General features: G+C 39.1%; 1 protein-coding gene across 1 annotated transcript in view; it reads right to left on the reverse strand.

Moving 5' to 3' along the window:
* Positions 1-20,059, reverse strand: part of DNAJC1 (DnaJ heat shock protein family (Hsp40) member C1) — a 174,988-nt gene that overhangs the window by 78,393 nt on the left and 76,536 nt on the right. The gene's annotated exons all lie outside the window — the stretch shown is intronic.

Below are 20,059 nucleotides of genomic sequence, written 5' to 3' on the forward strand. Positions count from 1 at the left end.
GACCCAGTAATTTACATGACTGTGATTAACATAGACTAACACTATTTTCATATTATTCCCTAACTCCAAAAATTTTCAAAATTATAACACGCAAATCTGATTACAAAACTTATAAGACCATGCAAGCAGATATGAAAGTTGTCACTTCTGCTTTCACCACCCACAGAAACTAGTACAAAACAATTACCATGGAGGGCAGACGATTGAGACACATAGTATACATAAACAGTAGATGTCAGGACACAGTGGCTGGGGCTAGCATTTTGACAAAGTGGGTTAAGTCACTGATTGCAATGCTAGCATACCATATAGGAGTGTAGGTTCAAGTCAGGGCTTTTCTGCTTTTGATCCAGCTACCTACTAACGTGCCTGGGAAGGCAGAGGAAACTGGCCTAAGCATTTGGGCCCTGGCCTCCCACATGCGAGATCCAGATGAAATCCCTGACTCTTAGCCTTAGCTTGGCCCAGCCCTGATTGTGTGGCCATCTGGGGAGTGAACCAGAGGATGGAAGATCTCCTTCTTTCTCACTGTTGCTCTTCCTTTGAAACAAAGAAAGGAATCTTTAAAAAAAAAAAAAAAAAAAAGACATAGCAGCTGAAATCTCAGTGAGTGGTACACAGGTAAGACTTCAGCAGGGTACCAAAAATAAATAATAACTAAAGACAAAAAGAAGACTAGGCCTTAAATAATCACAGACATGAAAATAAACCAGTTGTCTCTTTAGGCATATGATGATTCTGACAATAAGGAAAAAAGCAAAACAGATCTTTCTCACACTCCTTGATTCAAACTTTGACTATCACAGTGATCTACTTGTAGGTGCCAGGCCACACTGTGCTTCCAAGTCTAAAGGCCACTCTGTGTTTTCATGTCTTTGCATTTACTTGCCCTCAAGCTACAACGTTTGCTTTTGCCGTTATTCTGAAAAACTCTTACTCTTCCTTAAAAACCCTGTTCGACCATCATTCCCTGAGCACGTCTTTCTGACTTTCTTCAGCAGAGACATTCCCTCCTAAATACTATTTCTGTACTTAAATACTTTCACACCTGCATGCATTGTGCTACATTCACTCCAAAAAGATGAGATTTCAGGTAAGGATGCTTATATGCCCAGTGCAAGCACCTGGCGTAAAGCAGGCACTCAGTAAGTGTTGAAAGAACCGAATTAGATTGAAAAATATGATGAACCTTCTAAAGAATAAAAGGGTTTGATGACTGACTTGTTTGGAATAAGAAGAAGGATATCAAGGATAACTCTAGGGTGACACTCTCAGGATGTAATGTTCCTAGAGCAAGTAAGTCATAGACCTGTCTAAGAGGGTTTTGTTTCTATAGGAATCAAAGAAATAAAACTGAATCTTTGACATTACTCAGACTAGATATAAATACATGAGCACTGAAACTGTAGAATGCAATTATTATTATTTTTTTTTCCAATCGATGACTGGCTGTGTCCAAGTTAAAGCTTTCTCCTGAAATTTATCCTTCTTGAGGTTATATCCCAACTCTTCTCTGATAAGAAACTGGAAATGAGGTAGTTCTAAAATTACTGGATTAAGAAAACAAAGATGTACCTTTTATTTTTTTATTTCAACTTTTATGTTCTGACCTTATTTCCGCAAGCCTAGGCCAACTAAACAATGGTATAATCTGAAGAGCATAGATAGCCATGCTCCTGACTTACTCAATCTCCCATGCCCATATGTACTTTAAACTTCAACAGGGTTTGATGTTAAGGTTATTTATGGTCTCTTAATATTCCCTTCTCTGCCTTAGGGAAAAAAAACCACTCAAGCCTAGGAATATTATTTTATATTGAGCCATACAAGTCATTTATATCTTGGCATGAATGAATGAAATTAGCTTTTTATCTACAGAGTAGGATTTACTTACTTGTTTGAAAGAGAGGGAGAGAGAGGGAAAGAGGGAGAGGGAAAGAGGGAGAGAGGGGGGGGAAGAGGGGGGGAGAGAAGGGGGGGGAGAGAGAGAGAGAGTGAGAGATCGAGCTCCCACCTACTAGTTTACTCCCCAAATGTTCACAAATGCCAGGGCTAGGGCAGGCCAGTCAGGAGCATAGAATTCAATCCAAGTCTCTCATGTGGGTGGCAAGGACTCAAATATTTGAGCCATCCTATGTTGCTTCCCGGGTTAAATCAGCAGGAAGCTGGAACTTGAACCCAGGTACCCTGACAAGGGATGTAGGTATCCCAAACAGTGACTAAACTGCTCTGCCAAACACTAACAGTATGGAAGAAAAGGCCAGGAAGGCCTTGGCTCCATGAGGGGAGTAGGAACTGTGGTACCACATAAACCATGAAGGATACAGATTATTTCTGAAAAGTGAAAGAAGGCATACTGATTTGATCATGGTGCAGTGCAGTGAAATGTAACCTAGACAGGTGCTGAGGCGGTTCCAAGATAGTAGAGTAGGGAGGGCGCTTACTGCTCTAGCCCAGGAGAAGATAAAAAAGTGGAGAGAGTGTAGTCTCAAGGAATATTTAGGGAGAAAATGGCAAAAGAAATGCTATAGAAATTAGAGAGACATGGTGGACCCACGTGGAGGGCGTGGGTGCCCACGGCTTGGGACTCTAGCAGCTGACAGCCTATGTACCAGCGTTGGAAAGTGAGGTGAGACCAGACCACTGCGGCCTAAGCCACTGGTGAAAAAGCTTCACGAAGAGCCTGGAGGGAAACCGGCTTGGAACACCATGGGCAATAGTTTACCATCCAAATTAAAAAAAAAAAAAAAAAGAAAAGAAACCAAAAACCAAAAAAAAAAAAAAAAAAAAAAAAAAAAGGACGGGATGGACATGTTTCTCTCTCCACGATCACTTTGCAACAGCGTCCTGTGACAAGCCAATACAGTAGGCCCCATTTTTGACACATGTAACAGCTGCACCAGCTTGTGTCTGTGCTCAGCAACCAGCTGAGCAGAGACTCCTGACACTGGAGGGGAGAACTAACAGGGCTAGAAGCTTGTGCCTGGGTAAGGCTTCTGTACTGGGACTGTGAAGAAAAGTGAGGGTGTGTGGGAGAACTCACTGGAACTTTGAGCAGTCTCAGTGGGAGACTCCACATGCTTGAAGTTTCCTCATTACCTGGTGAGAGACATTGCTGGGGAAACTGAACTTACACTGAGGACTGTACAGATCCTTTGTGTGGTCCTTGGGACAGAGTGGATGAGTATCATACCCACTGGGGCTAGCACTCAGGCACTGGTCTGCTTTGAGGAGAGGAGCTCAGCTGAGAAGAATAAATTTCCCTTCTTATTAATAAAAAGAAGATTTACCATGCCACACCTGGATGTCACCTTAGGCACACCCTTAATCCCAGAGAACTGAACACAGATCTCTAGCCGCACCTACTACAAGCCTCTAGATATTCACCAAAAGGAGACATTCCACTTATCTACAGAGTTACAGTACAAAGATAAAAGCTGCCACAACAACAACAACAAAGAAGAAGAAGAAGCCAACAAGTCTCTTCACAAATACCAATTCAAGAAATAAGAGGGGCTGGCGCTGTGGCACAGCTGGTTAACGCCCTGGCCTGAAGCGCCAGCATCCTATATGGGTGCCAGTTTAAGTCCCGGCTGCTCCACTTCCAATCCAACTCTCTGCTATGGCCTGGGAAAGCAGTGGAAGATGGCCCAAGTGCTTGGGCCCCTGCACCTGCATGGGAGACCCGGAAGAAGCTCCTGGTTCCTGGCTTCGGATCAGTGCAGCTCCGGCTGTTGCAGCCAATTGGGGAGTGAACCAGCAGACAGAAGACCTCTCTCTCTCACTCTCCCTCTGCCTCTCCTCTCTCTGTGTAACTCTTTCAAATAAATAAATAAATAAATCTTTAAAAAAAAAAAAAGAATGAATAAGGAAGACAACATGATGTCTCCAGAAGAACATGACACTTCAATACTAGATTGTGAAGACAATGAGATGGAAGAAATCCAAGAAATGGAATTCAAAAAATTAATCATAAAATTACATGGAAGTAATCAGAAGCAAATGCACAAACCACTGAAATCTGTACAGGACATGAAAGAAAATTTCTCCCATGAAATTGAGATCTTAAAAAGAAATCAAAATGAAATTAACAATTCAATATAACAAACAAAAAATGCAGTGGAGAGCCTTAACAACAGAATCGGTGAAGCAGAAGAAGGAATACTGGACTAAGAAGACAAAGCACAGGAAATTACACAGTCAGACCCAACACAAGAAGAAAAAAATGGAAAACTAAAAAACACTGTTGGAATCTACAGGATACTATAAAAAAAGACCCAAAATATGGGTTCTAGGAGTTCCTGAAGGCATGGAAAGAGAGAAAGGATTAGAAGGCCTTTTTAGTGACATAATAACATAAAATTTCCCTAGTTTGGAGAAAAAAAGGGACATCCAAGTACAGGATCCACATAGAACTCTTAATAGACATGACCAGAAAAGATCCTCACCACAATACACTGTAATCAAACTCAACACAGTAAAACACAAAGAGAAGTTTCTAAAATGTGCAGAAGAGAAACACCAGATTACTTTCAGAGGATCTCCAGTAAGACTCACAGTGGACTTCTCACCAGAACCCCACAGGCCAAGATAGAATGATGAGATATAGTCCAAGTCTTAAGAGAAATAAACTGTCATCCCAGAATATTATACCCTGCAAAGTTCTCTTTTATGAATGAAGGTGAAATAAAGATATTCTATAACAAACAGAAATTGCAATGAAGCTGGAAACAAGCAACTCAGGAATCTCTAGAGCATATGCATTCACATGGAGACTGAACAACATGCTCCTGAATGAACAGTGGATCATAGAACTCAAAAAAGAAATCGAAAAATTTCTGGAAACAAATGAAGACAACAACACAACACATCAAAACATATGGGATACAGTAATAGATGTGTTAAGAGGAAAGTTTATAGCAATAGGGTCCTACATCAAGAAACTGGAAAGGCACCAAATAAATGAGCTATCAATGCATCTCTAAGATCTAAAAAAAGAACAGCAAACCAAATGCCAAAGTAGTAGAAAAGAAATAATTAGAGAATAAACAAAATTGAATCAAAAAATACAAAAGATCAGCAAAATGAAGAGATGGTTTTTTGAAAAAATACACAAAAGTGACACACCACTGGCCCAACCAAAAAAAAAAAAAAGAAAAAGAGAGGACCAAAATTAATAAAATTAGAGATGAAAAAGGAAATGTAACAACAGACACCACGGGAAAAAAAAGTATTATCAGAAATTACTACAGAGCTGTATGCCAACAAGCTGGGAAACCTAGAAGAAATGGATAGATTCCCAGACACATACAACCTACCTAAATTGAGCCATGAAGACATAGAAAACCTAAACAGACCCATAACTAAGACGGAAATTGAATCAGTAATAAAGGCCCTCCCAACAAAGAAAAGCCCAGGACCGGATGGCTTCACTGCTGAATTCTACTAGACATTTAAAGAACTAACTCCAATTCTTCTCAAGCTATTAAAAACAACTGAAAGAGAGGGAATCTTCCCAAATTCTTTCTACGAAGCCAGCATCACCTTAATTCCTAAACCTGAAAAAGATGCAACAGAGAAAGAGAATATAGGCCAATTTCCCTGATGAATACAGATGCAAAAACCCTCAACAAAATTCTAGACAATCGAATCCAATAACACATCAGAAAGATCATCCACCCAAACCAAGTGGGATTTATTCCTGGCATGCAGAAATGGTTCAGCATTCATGAACAATCAATGTGATATATCAACAAACTGCAGAACAAAAACTATATGATTATCTCAATAGATGCAGAGAAAGCATTGGATAAAATACAACACACTTTCATGATGAAAACTCTTAAGCAAATTGGGTATAGAAGGAACATTCCTCAATACAATCAAAGCAATTTATGTCAAATCCACGGCCAGCAACATATTGAATGGGGAAAAGCTGTAAGTATTCCCACTGAGATCCAGAACCAGAAAGGGATTCCCACTCTCAGCATTACTATTCAATATAGACCTGGAAGTTTTAGCCAGAGCAATTAGGCAAGAAAAAGGGATTAAAGGGATACAAATTGGGAAGGAGGAAGTCAAACTATCCCTATTTTGCAGACGACATTACTCTATATATAGGGGATCCAAAAGACTCCACCAAGAGAATATTGGAACTCATAGAAGAGTTTGGAAAAGTAGCAGGATATAAAGTCCATACACAAAAATTGACAGCCTTTGTATATGCAAATATAGCCACAGCTGAGAAAGAACGTCTATGATCAATCCCATTCACATAGCTACAAAATAAAATAAAATAAAATAAAATACCTTGGAATAAATTCTACCAAGGATGTCAAAGATCTCTACGATGAGAATTATAAAATATTAAAAAGAAAGAAATAGAAGAAGATACAAAAAAAAGGAAAAATCTTCCATATTCATGGATTGGAAGAATCAGTATCATTAAAACGTCCATTCTTCTGAAAGCAGTTTACAGATTCAATGTGATACCAAAATACCAAAGATATTCTCAGATCTAGAAAAAATGATGCTGCAATTCATATGGACACACAGGAGACCTCGAACAGTTAAAGCAATCTTATACAAGAAAAACAAAGCCGGAGGCATCAGAATACCAGATTTGAAGACATACTACAAGGCAGTTGTAATTAAAACAGCCTGGTACTTGTATAAAAGTAGATGGACAGACCAATGGAAGAAACACCAGAATCCAATCCAAACATCTACAACCAACTTATATTTGACCAAGGAGCTAAAACCAATCCCTGGAGCAAGGACAGTCTATTCAACAAATGGTGCTGGAAAAACTGGATTTCCACATGCAGAAGCACGAAGCAAGACCCCTCTCTTACACCTTACACAAAAATGCACTCAACATGGATTAAAGATCTAAATCTATGACCCGACACCATCAAATTATTAGAGAACATTGGAGAAATCCTGCAAGATATAGGCACAGGCAAAGACTTCTTGGAAAAGACTCCAGAGGCATGGGCAGTAAAGCCAAAATTAACACATGTAATCACATCAAATTGAGAAGTTTCTGTACAGCAAAAGAAACAGTCAGGAGGCCGGCGCCGTGGCTCAGTAGGCTAATCCTTTGCCTGCAGCGCCAGCACACTGGGTTCTAGTCCCTGTTGGGGCGCTGGATTCTGTCCCAGTGCTCCTCTTCCAGTCCAGCTCTCTGCTGTGGCCTGGGAGGGCAGTGGAGAATGGCCCAAGTGCTTGGGCCCTGCACCTGCATGGGAGACCAGGAGAAAGCACCTGGCTCCTAGCTTTGGATCGGCGCACGCCACTGGGGCCATTTAGGAGGTGAACCAATGGAAGGAAGACCTTTCTCTCTGTCTCTCTCTCTCACTGTCTAACTCTGCCTGTCAAAAACAAAAACAAAAACAAAAAACAGGAAAGTGAAGAGTCAACCAACAGAATGGGAGAAAATATTTGCAAATTATGCAACTGATAAATAACCAGAATATATAAAGGGATCAAGAAACTCCACCACAACAAAACAAACAACCCACTTAAGAGATGGGCCAAGGACCTAAATAGACATTTTTCAAAAGAGGAAATCCAAATGGCTAACAGACACATGAAAAACTGTTCGGGATCACTAGTCATCAGGGAAATGAAAATCAAAACCACAATAAGGTTTTATTTCACCCCAGTTAGAATGGCTTTCATAGAGAAACCAACAGACAACAAATGGTGGCAAAGCTTTAGGGAAAAAGGTACCCTAATCCACTGTTGGTGCAAATACAAATTGGTAAAACCATTATGGAAGACAGTTTGGAGATACCTCAGAAATCCGAATATAGTCCTACCAAACGACTCAACCATTCCACTCCTCAGAATTTACCCAAGGGAAATGGAATCAGCAAATAAAAAAGAATTATCTGCACCTCCATGTATATTGCAGCTCAATTCACAATAGCTAAGACATGGAATCAACCTAAATGCCCGTCAATGGAAGACTGGATAAACAAATTATGGGATATGTACTCTATGGAATATTGCACAGCAGTAAAAAAAAAAAATGAAATCCAGTCATTTGCAACAAAATAGATGAATCTAGAAAACATCATACTTAATGAAATAAGCCAGTCTCAAAGGGATAAATATCAGATATTCTCCCTGATCTGTGACAACAGAACACTTAAAAGGAAACCTATAGAAGTAAAATTGACACAATGAGAAGCACTGACTTAAACAGCTCTTGTTTTTACTGTCAAGGAACAGTTTATTATCTTATTTTTTTATTTTCATTTTCTACTCAATACCATTGGTCGAACTCTTAACACAGCATAATTCATAGGTGAATAAAACCAATTGAAAATAGATCCCAGTAAAAAATAAGAGTGGGAATGAGAAAAATAAGAGTAGGAATGAGAGAGAGGAGCTGTACAGCTCAGCACACATTTCCACAAACTTACCCCTAAGGGTAAAACTAAAAACTTGCCCTGGGACTCCAAATCCCATTAAGCTGGGTGGTACTAATTCCATTTTACTTGTTAAAGTGATCATATTAAGTGTGTAATTGATCATATAGATAGGTTTAAGTATTAAAGGGATCACATAAATAAGACCAAGTGTCTGGTAATAACGATAGAATTAAAAAGAAAAGAATGTTCCAACATGTGAAGAAGTCCACACCGCAGACTCATGGAATGACAAATGCCCTAAACCGCACTTTGATCTCAGAATCAGACCTTAAGGCATTCAGATCTGGCTGAAAAGCCCATGAGAGCATTTTAGGCATGGAAAGTGAAGACACTGTGGCAAAAAATTATCTACATGAAGGATCTCTGTGAGTGTGACCCCAGTGGAAAGAAGGGGGCATCAAATAAAGATGTACTTTTCTCTGAAGGGAGGAGAGAATTTCCACTTTGTTTATGGCCCTGTCTAAATGCTGACGGAGTTTGTGGACTCAAAAGGCTACCACGGCCTTCATGGCTCATGTCAAGTGCCTCGGGTGATCACTGATGTCATAATAAGACTGTCAATTGTTAAATCAACAACAGGAGACACTGTGCACTTGCTCCCCATGTAGGACCTCTGTCCTTAATGAGTTGTACTCGAGAATTAACTGTAAAACTTGTTTTCAAACATTACTTTATACTCTGTGTGTGTATGTTTGTGTGTGTGCGCGCGCAAATTGTGGAAATCTTTACTATGGAGTTGGTCTTCTGTATATAAAATTAATGAAAAATGAATCTTAGTGAAGAATGGGATGGGAGAGGGAGTAGGATGTAGGATGGGAGTGGGGATGAAAGGGTGGATATGGGGAGAGAACCACTATATTCCTAAAGCTGTACCTATGAAATTTGTATTCATTAAAGAAAAGCTTTCTTAAAAAAAAAAAAAAAAGAAGAAGAAGAAGAAGACGACGACGACAGGGTGTTGAAGCCAGAATACCTGGATTCTGATCTTAGCTGTAGGGGCTGGATTTGTGGTACTGAAAGTTAATCCACTGCTAGGGGAATCAGCATCCCATATGGGTATGGGTTCCTGAGTCCCAGCTGATCTACTTTGGACCCAGCCCCCTGTTGATGGCCTGGGAAAAGCAGAAGGCCCAACTTCTTGGGACCCTGCCACCCACATGGGAGACCAGGATGAAGGTCCTGGTTCTTGACTTTGGCCAGGTCCAGCCCTGGCCCTTGCAGCCATCTGGGGAGTGAACCAGTGGACCAAAGATTATCATTCATTCATTCATTCATTCTCTCTCTCTTCCTCTGTGTAACTCTTTCAAAATAAACATAAATCTTAAAACAAAAAGATCTTAGCTCTGCCATTTTATTAAACATAACATTCACCAAATTATTTCAATTCTCTATGGAGCAGTTTTCTCACTGTTAAAAGGAGTACAATAAAAGTACCACATAGGGCTGTTGTGAAGATTAAATGTGTTACACTTAGAATGCCATCGTGTACATAGCTAGGCCTTATACATATTAATGACTGTCATTATTATTCATCATTTTGACAAGAATCCTATTGCTTACCACAAAGTAAGCATGAGCTGTTATGCTTCATGCATTACTAAAACACTCCTTACCATATTCTGTAACTTCTTGCATATATAACTTCTCTTCACCTGTGTTTCCCTTGCCTCAATGTAAAGAACTTTTTGCTGGGTAACAGTAACTATTCCTAGTTATTCTGCTGAATTTGAACATCTTTCAAAAATAAATGAGAGAGACAGAGACAGAGAGATACCACTTGCTGGTTCACTCGGCAAATGCCTCCAATAGTTGAGACTAGGTCAGGTGGAAGCCAGGAGCCAGGAACTCAATTCATGTAGGTGGCAAGGACCCACGCACTTGAGTCCTCACCTGCTGCCTGCCAGGTAGGTACTAACAGGAAGCTAGAATTGACAGAGGAGCTGGGACTCAAACTCAGCTACCATAACATGGAATGCAAGCATCTCAAGCAGCACTTTAATTGATATACCAAAAACATGAACCCCCAAATTTGAACACTTCCCTGCTAGTATTTCTTCTTTCTGCTACAGCACATAATCCCACTAAAAGTTTTTCTTTCAAATACCCCTTTGATCCAAAACCACACTTACTCTAGGAATGCAATATACCCAATCACCTTAACCTACTCCATTTAGCTAAAGTATTTAACACATTCCTTATTCTCACCTACTGTCTGTTTTAGGCAAAGAATCCTATGTTCTTTTTGTTTCATTTCTAAGCATTTACTTAGATGTTCCTCAAGTGACCATCACTATGGTGTAGCAGGTTAAGCTGCTATCTGCAGTGCCAGTATTCCCACATGGGCGTCAGTTCATGTTCTAGATGCTCCATTTCCAATCCAGCACCCTGTAACGAGCGTGGGAAAGCAGCAGAAGATGGCCCAACTACCTGGACCCCTCCACACATGTAGGAGACCCGGAAGAAGCTCCTGGTTTCAGCCTGGCCCAACTCTGCTCATTGCAGCCATTTGGGGAGTGAACCAGTGGATGGAAGATCTCTCTCTCCCTTCTCTCTTTCTCTCTCTCTCTCTCTCTCTCTCTCTCTCTCCATGTAACTGACTTTCAAATAAATAAATAAATCTTAAAAAAAAAAAGATGTCCCTTATGTTTTTACTTTCCTTCATTTTTAACTATAGTTACATTATACCCACTTCAGGAACCATTACTTCTTAATAAACCTACAATCTCAAACAATACTACCATACTAAATAATTGTTCCAAGCATTCTTGTATACAATGTGAGGTACCACACATTAAGACACACTCACAAAAAATGAAAGTAATCAAATAATGAGGCAACTTGGATTGGAGTTGAGAATATTAGGAATAACTGAGTAACTACCATGGATTATCTTAAGGGTTGAGACAGGAAAGAATGGTGGCATAAATTACTATAAGGGTAGTTCACAGAAAGTAATTATGAAAAATAAACCTATGCATGGCTTTTAAGATTGTTTAGTGCCAAAATAAATTTATCTTTTAATTCCATCTTCTACAGACTTTAAGGAGTACCCTCATATATGTGGTACCAGAGATGTAGGCTTCAATTTTGGATAAATGTAAGGAAGAACTTTCCAATAATTACAATGACTTGAACATGAAATAGACCTTGAAGGTAGCATTCCAAAAGAGACCAGGTGGCTATGTTCTAGAGGTATTTCATGCATTGAGAAGGAGCTGAAACTGTTTAGTAGAGAAAATAAACACAAAATAACCTGCAACTGGAGGTTGCGATTTGCTCGATAGAAACTTCTTATCCATCATGCGCCTGCCACACTATATCATAAAAGCTTAATAAAAATTTAATAAATGGAAGACTGCTTACTTTAATTGATAGAGCTCTGGATTGCCCAGATTTAGCCCCAAATATTGTGTTACATTATTCCAGGCAATATTATGTTACATTATTCCAAACAGAAAGTGTTCCTATTCTCCAGTTTATAATCATGAATGGAACCATGAGCAGAAGTTTTTACTCTAGAAGCAATTTTCTTAATACATAACAACATTCCTTTAAAACAACAAAGACTGCCTGTATGAACATCAACCAGAGGAATTATTTACACTTACAATTACAGCTAACTTGAAGAATTAATAAAAGGATTCTTTGAATGTAATTGCATGGACTCCTCAACAAAAAGCCATAAATGGCTATATTTAGTTATAGTTATTTATTGAACCACTTTTATATGCACTGTACTTTCTTAGAATGTGTAGGGATTATATAAGACCAAACAGGTGGCCTTATAAATATACAAAAATAACTTTAAATGTTAATCAAAATATAAAACATATACTTCTACCAAAGACAGAATTTTTCTTTTTTTTTTTTTTTTCTTATTACTTGCAGGGCCTAGAAGAATACATGGTACACGGTAGGCAGTATAAATATTTGTTGAAGATAAAGTGGTAGGCACCAAATCTTCTACCTGTTTTCCCACATTTTCTTGACCTCTTTAGATGGAGGGATACAACTAGTTCTGGATGTGCAGAATATGGAGTTAACATGTGTCATTTCCAAATCAACCAACAGAAAATCTTCAGCAAACCTCTAGCTCTGTTTTTGCCGCAGTGACCAAGGAGGCCTATACTACAGATGGGCACAGCTAGAAGATGGTGAAGACATAACTGTTCTGAGACCCTGAATGGCTACCTCGAGCAGAATGTACCCTTTCTCAGATGGATAGACCAGTGGAACAGAATAGAAACACCAGAAATCAATCCAAACATCTACAACCAACTTATATTTGACCAAGGAGCTAAAACCAATCCCTGGAGCAAGGACAGTCTATTCAACAAATGGTGCTGGAAAAACTGGATTTCCACACGCAGAAGCACGAAGCAAGACCCCTTTCTTACACCTTACACAAAAATGCACTCAATATGGATTAAAGATCTAAATCTATGACCCGACACCATCAAATTATTAGAGAACATTGGAGAAACCCTGCAAGATATAGGCACAGGCAAAGACTTCTTGGAAAAGACTCCAGAGGCATGGGCAGTAAAGCCAAAATTAACACATGTAATCACATCAAATTGAGAAGTTTCTGTACTGCAAAAGAAACAGGAAAGTGAAGAGTCAACCAACAGAATGGGAGAAATTATTTGCAAATTATGCAACTGATAGAAGATTAATAACCAGAATATATAAAGGGATCAAGAAACTCCACCACAAAAAAACAACCCACTTAAGAGATGGGCCAAGGACCTAAATAGACATTTTTCAAAAGAGGAAATCCAAGTGGCCAACAGACACATGAAAAAAATGTTCAGGATCACTAGTCATCAGGGAAATGCAAATCAAAACCACAATGAGGTTTTATCTCCCCCAGTTAGAATGGCTTACATACAGAAATCAACTAACAACAAATCCTGGCGAGGATATGGGGAAAAAGGCACACTAATCCACTGTTGTTGAGAATGCAAACTGGTAAAGCCACTAAGGAAGACAGTTTGGAGATTACTCAGTAACCTGAATATAGCCCTACCATATGACCCAACCATCCCACTCCTCGGATTTACCCAAGGGAAATTAAATTGGCAAATCAAAGAGCTATCTATACCTTCCATGTTTATTGCAGCTCAATTCACAATAGCTAAGACATGGAATCAACCTAAATGCCCATCAACAGAAGACTGGATAAACAAATTATGGGATGTGTACTCTATAGAACACTATATAGCAGTTTTTTTAAAAAAAGAAATCTGGTCATTTGCAACAAAATGGAGGAACTAGAAAACATCATGCTGAGTGAAATAAGCAGTCCCAAAGGGACAAATATCATATTTTCTCCCTGATCTGTGACAACTAACTGAACACCTAAAAGGAAACCTGTAGAAGTGAAACAGACACTATGAGAAACAATGACTTGATCAGCCCTTGTCTTGACTGTCAAGGAACAGCTTACTATTTTATTCTTTTTAGTATTTTTCTCTTTCTACTTAATACCATTGGTTAAATTCTTTAACACACAATTATTCTTAGAAGTTTCAATCCAACTGAAAATTGATCCCTGTTAAAAATAAGTATGGGAATAAGAGAGGGAGGAGATATACAGTTTGGCACACGCTCACTCGGACTTACCCATAAGGGTAAAGCTAGAAATGTTCCATGGACTCCAAATCCCATTAAGTTGGCAGGTACCAATATCATCTTACTAGTTAAAGTGATCAGTTTAAGTTCATAATTGTTCATAAAGATAGGATTAAGTCTCAAAGGGATCACATAGATAAGACCAAGTGTCTGGGCTGGTGCCGCAGCTCAATAGGCTAATCCTCCGCCTGTGGTGCTGGCACACTGGGTTCTAGTCCCAATTGGGGCACCAGATCTGTCCTGGTTGCTCCCCTTCCAGTCCAGCTCTCTGTTGTGGCCCAGGAGTGCAGTGGAGGATAGCCCAGGTCCTTGGGCCCTGCACCCGCATGGGAGATCAGGAGAAGCACCTGGCTCCTGGCTTCGGATCAGCACGGTGCGCTGGTTGCAGCGCACCAGCTGCAGCAGCCATTGTGGGGTGAACCAACGGAAAAGGAAGACCTTTCTCTCTCTCTCACTGTCCACTCAGCCTGTCAAAAAAAAAAAAAAAAAAAAGACCAAGCGTCTGGTAATAACAATAGATAGAATTAAAAAGGAGAGAATGATCCAACATGGGAAGCGGGATACACAGCAGACTCAGAATGGCAAATGCCCTAAACAGCACTCTGGCCTCAGAATCAGCCCTTAAGGCATTCGGATCTGGCTAAAAAGCCCACGAGTTTCTCAGGCATGGAAAGCAAAGACACTGTGGGAAAAAAATGACCTAAATGAAAGATCTCTGTGAGTTGAGATCCCAGTTAAAAGAAGGGGCCATCAAAGGAGGAGGTACCTTTCTCTGAAGGTAGGAGAGAACTTCCACTTTGGTTATGGCTTTGTCTAAATAAAGTCAGAGTTTGTGAACTCAAGAGGCTTCCATAGCCTTGGCAGCTCATGACAAGAGCCTCTGGTGATCACTGACATCATAAATAAGAGTGTCAATTGTTAAATTAAAAACAGGAGTCACTGTGCACTTACTCCTCATGTAAGATCTCTGTCCTTAATGTGTTGTACTATGAGAATTAATGGTAAAAATAGTCTTCAAACAGTTCTTTATACTTTGTGTGTCTGTGTGGGTGCAAACTGTTGAAATCTTTACTTAGTATATACTAAGTTGATCTTCTGTATATAAGGATAAGTAAAAATGAATCTTAATGAAGAATGAGATGGGAGAGGGAGTAGGAGATGGGATAGTTTGTGGGTGGGAAGGTGGTTATGATGGGAAAAACAGCTATAATCCAAAAGTTGTACTTTCGAAATTTATATTAAATAAAAGTTTTCTTAAAAAAAAAAAAAAAAGAATGTACCCTTTCTTATCAAAAAGTGAAACTCACATGGAATAAGCTAGGACAAAATTGTAAAGTCCCTGGAATTAGAGGATGACCTGTGCCTTATTATAGTTTTACTATCAGTCTATTGTGATTTTAAGTTGGGTATTATCTGAAATGCTTGGAACTGGAAATGTTCTGAATGTTGCTTTCCCAGATTTTTAAAAATATTTGCATATAAAATGAACTATATTACAAATGGGACTCTCAACATGAAATTAATTTGTGTTTCATATACACCTTACATAGCCTGAAAGTAATTTTATACAATATCTTTAACAATTTTGTGGATGAAACAAAGTTTGTGTACATCAAACCATCAGACTTGTGACATCCTATTGGTGCTCACAAAGTTTAGATACTGAAGCATTTTTGGGATTTGGATTTTCTCAACTTACAGTACAAATAGTAAGTGCTGATTTTGGATTTTCTCAACTTACTGTACAAATAGTAAGTGCTGTAAAGTTAATATGGAGCACATGTAACGGGAATTTTTCATACTAATGATGACAATTTAGCTAAGCCCTCAGAGGTAGTATTTCTGAGGTTAGTGAACTGTGAGATGGAGAATATCCATACATAAATCTTTCCTTTAACATTCTTTTTTTTTCTTACAGCTATTACCACTCATGCCATATTTTTTTCTCTATAGATATTTATGAACATTGATTTTTAACTGATATACAAAAATTGCATGTTTATGGGATACCACCTGATATCTTGATATGTGTATACACTATGCAATGTTCAACTCAGGGTAATCATAACCTCCTCCTCAGACATTTATCATCCTTTTTGGTAAAAATATTTAAATGCTTTATTCTAGTTTTAAAAAAATATTGTACATTACTATTATCTATAGTATCAATAGAACACCAGAAATTATTTCGTTTAAATGTAACAATTCCCATTAATCAACTTTTCTCTTTTCCCTCTCTTCAGCCACTGGTAACCATCATTCTACTAGAATTTTTTTTAATATTTCCAAATAAATGAGATCATGAAGTACTTTTCTTTGCCTAATTTTACTTAATGACCTTTATGCTGCCACAAATGACAGGACTTCATCCTTTTTTCAAAGATTTGTTTCTTTCTTTATCTGAAAGGGAGAGGGAAAGAAAGAGGGAGAAGGAGGCAGAGAGGAAAAGGGAAATCTTCCATCTACTAGTTCACTCCCTAAGTGGCCACAACAACCAAGTCTGGGTAGGCCAATTCTAGGAACTGGGAATTCCATCCTGGTCTTCCATATGGGTGGCAGTTGACTTGAACCACCTTCTACTGCATTTGCAGGCACATTAACAAGAAGCTGGATAAGAAGTGGAGTTGCTGGGACTCGAGCTGGCACTCTGAGATGCCAGTGTCACAAGTGGTAGCTTAACCTACTGCACCACAGCGGCGGCTCGCTACTTCATTCTTTTGTATGGCAAAATAGCATTGATTGTATACACATCCATGTGTGTGTGAGACTAGAGCTGTAACATGGGAATGTGAACATTTATTTCCTTTGGATATATACCCTGTAATGGAATGGCTGGACTATATGGTAGTTCCACTTAAAAATTATTTCTTCAATTTATTTCAAAGACATAGAGAGGGATGGGGAGATCTTCCATCTCTGCTCCCTCCCCATATGCCCATAATAGCCAGAATGAGGCCAAGCCAAAGCTAGGATCCCAGAACTCCATCTGGGTTCTTCACATGGGTGGAAGAAACCTAATTACCAGGGTATTATCCAGAATTTGAATTGGGCAGAATAGCTAGAACGCGAACTAGCACTCTCATCTGGTTTGTGAGTGTCAAAAACAATGTCTTTGCTCAATCGGACTTGCCCCAAATGATGGAGTTAGAAACGTGCCAGGGGATTCCAATACAATCCCATCAAGGTGGCATGTACCAATGTAATCTCACTAGTCCAGGTGATCAATTTCAGTTCAAAATTGATCACACTGATAGATCTAAGAGTCAAAGGGATCATACAAACAAGACTAGTGTCTGCTAATACTAACTGATAAAACCAAAAAGGGAGAGAAGGATCCAACATGGGAAGACACAGCAGACTCATAGAATGACAGATGTCCTAAATAGCACTCTGGCCTCAGAATCAGCCCTTAAGGCATTTGGATCTGGCTGAAGAGGCTATGAAAGTATTTTAGGCATGGAAAGCCAAGACACTCTGGAAAAAAAAAAAAAAAAGAAGACCTAAATGAAGGATCTCAGTGAGTGTGATCCCAGTGGAAAGAATGGGGCCATCAAGGTAGGAGGTACCTTTCTCTGAAGGGAGGAGAGAACTTCCACTTTGACTATGACCCTGTCGGAATAAGATCGAAGTCGGCGAACCCTAAAGGCTTCCATAGCCTCGGCCATGACTAGAGCCTAGGGAGATTACTGACGCCATAAACAAGAGTGTTAAATTGTTAAATCAACATCAAGAGTCACTGTGTACTTACGTCCCATGTGGGATCTGTCCTTAATGGGTTGTTCAATGTGAAGTAATGATATAGCTAGTACTGAAACAGTATTTTTACACTGTGTTTATGTGTGGGTGCAAACTGATGAAATCTTTACTTGGTATATACTGAATCGATCTTCTGTATATAAAGATAATTGAAAATGAAAAAAAAAACTTGGTGTTAAATTGGAATTTACATAGAAAATTAATCTTTTAAAAAAATATCATGTAGGATCTCTGTCATTAATGTGCTGTACACTGTTATTTAATGCTATAACTAGTACTCCAACAGTATATTTTCACTTTGTGTTGCTATGTGAGGGCAAACTGTTGAAATCTTTATATATACTAAACTGATTTTCTGTATATAAAGAGAATTGAAAATGAATCTTGATGTGAATGGAAGGGGAGAGCGAGTGGGAAAGGGGAGGGTTGCAGGTGGGAGGGAAGTTATGGGGGGGGAAGCCATTGTAATCCATAAGCTGTACTTTGGAAATTTATATTCATTAAATAAAAGATTAAAAAAAAAAAAAAAGCAATGTCTTAACCATCATACACAGCACCTGCCCCTAGTTCTGTTTTTAATTTTTAAGGAACCTCTACGTTGTTTTCCTCAATGGCTGTACTAATTTACATTCCCACCAAGAGTGTACAACGGTTCCTTTTCTCCACTTCCTTACCTTATCAGCTCATTATCTTTTCTGATAATTTTAACTGGTGTGAGTTGATACCTGATTGTAGATTTGATTTGCATTTCTCTGATGATTAATGATGTTGAGCATTTCAATGTATTTGTTGGACATATGCATATCATATATATATATATTCATTTTCCACTCTACAATTGGATTATTTGTTCCTATGATATTGTGTTTCTTATAAATTCAGGTACTAATTCTTTGCTTAGTTCACAAATGTATAGTTCACAAATATTTTTTCCCATTCTGTAGGCGGCCTCCTCACTCTCTTAGTTTCCATTAACATGCAGTTTTTTTTTTTTTACTTTAATAAGTAAAAACTTATTTTTCCTATGCTTTTGTGTCTTATCCATAAAATCCTTGACCACTCCAATGTCCTGAACCATTTTCCCTATGTTCTTTTCTAAAAGTTCCAGGTCTGACATTTACATGCTCAATTAATTTTTAATTGATTTTTAAAAGATTTTTAAAAATTTATTTGAAAGAGAGAGAGAGAAAGAGAAGAATCTTTCATCTACTGGTTCACCACCTAGATGGCTGCAACGGCCAGGGCTACACTGAAGCCAGGAGCTTTATCTGGGTCTCGCTTGTGGGTGGCAGGGACCCAAACACTTGGGCCATCTACTTTTTCTAGACCATTGGCAGGGAGCTAGATTGCAAGTGTAAAAGCCAGGACTCAAATTGGCACTCACATGGGATGCCAGCATCACAGGTGGTAGCTTTACCCGTTATGCCACAATGCTGGTCTTTGAGTTGATTTCTGATTTTTGTACGTGATGAAAAATAGGGGCCTACCACCATTCTTATACAAGTAGATATTCAATTTTCCTAGCACCATTTACTGAAGACTGTCCTTTTTCCAATGTGTGTTCTTAGCATCTTTGTTGAAGATCAGTTGTCTATACATGCATGGGTTAATTCACGAGTTTTCTATATTCCAAAATTTTTTACTAGGTAGTGTGTTGTCCTATTTAGAACTCCCTTTAACACCTCGTGTAGGACAAGTTTGTTGATGATAAATTCTCTCAGGTTTTGATTTTCTGGGACCGTCTTTATTTCTTCTTATCTGAGGGACATCATTTTACAGAGTGCAGTATTCTTGGTTGGCTGTCCCGACCTCTGCTTCAGTACTTTGAAACTCTCACCCTGCTCTCTCTTGGCCAGTAAGGCTTCTACTGAGAAGTCTGGAGTCGGACTAACTGGGACACCCTTACATTTGACTTGTTTCTTTTCTCTTGTACTTTTTTTAAAGGTTTATTTATTCATTTGAAAGGCAGAGCTACAGAGAGGCAGAGGCAGAGTGAGTTATTCCATCTGCTGGTTCACTCCCCAAACAGCCGCAATGACCGGAGCTGGGCTGATCTGAAGCCAGAAGCCAGGAACTTCTTCCAGTTCTCCCATGTGGATGCAGGGGCCCAAGCACCTGTGCCAACTTCTAGTGCTTTCCCAGGGCATAGCAGAGAGCTGGATCGGAAGTGGAGCAGCCAGGTCTCGTTCTGGTGCCCATAGGAGATGCCAGCACTGCGGTGGCAGCTT

This window comes from Lepus europaeus, chromosome 14 (assembly GCF_033115175.1).
Source record: "Lepus europaeus isolate LE1 chromosome 14, mLepTim1.pri, whole genome shotgun sequence".
In the NCBI taxonomy this organism is placed as follows: Eukaryota; Metazoa; Chordata; class Mammalia; order Lagomorpha; family Leporidae; genus Lepus; species Lepus europaeus.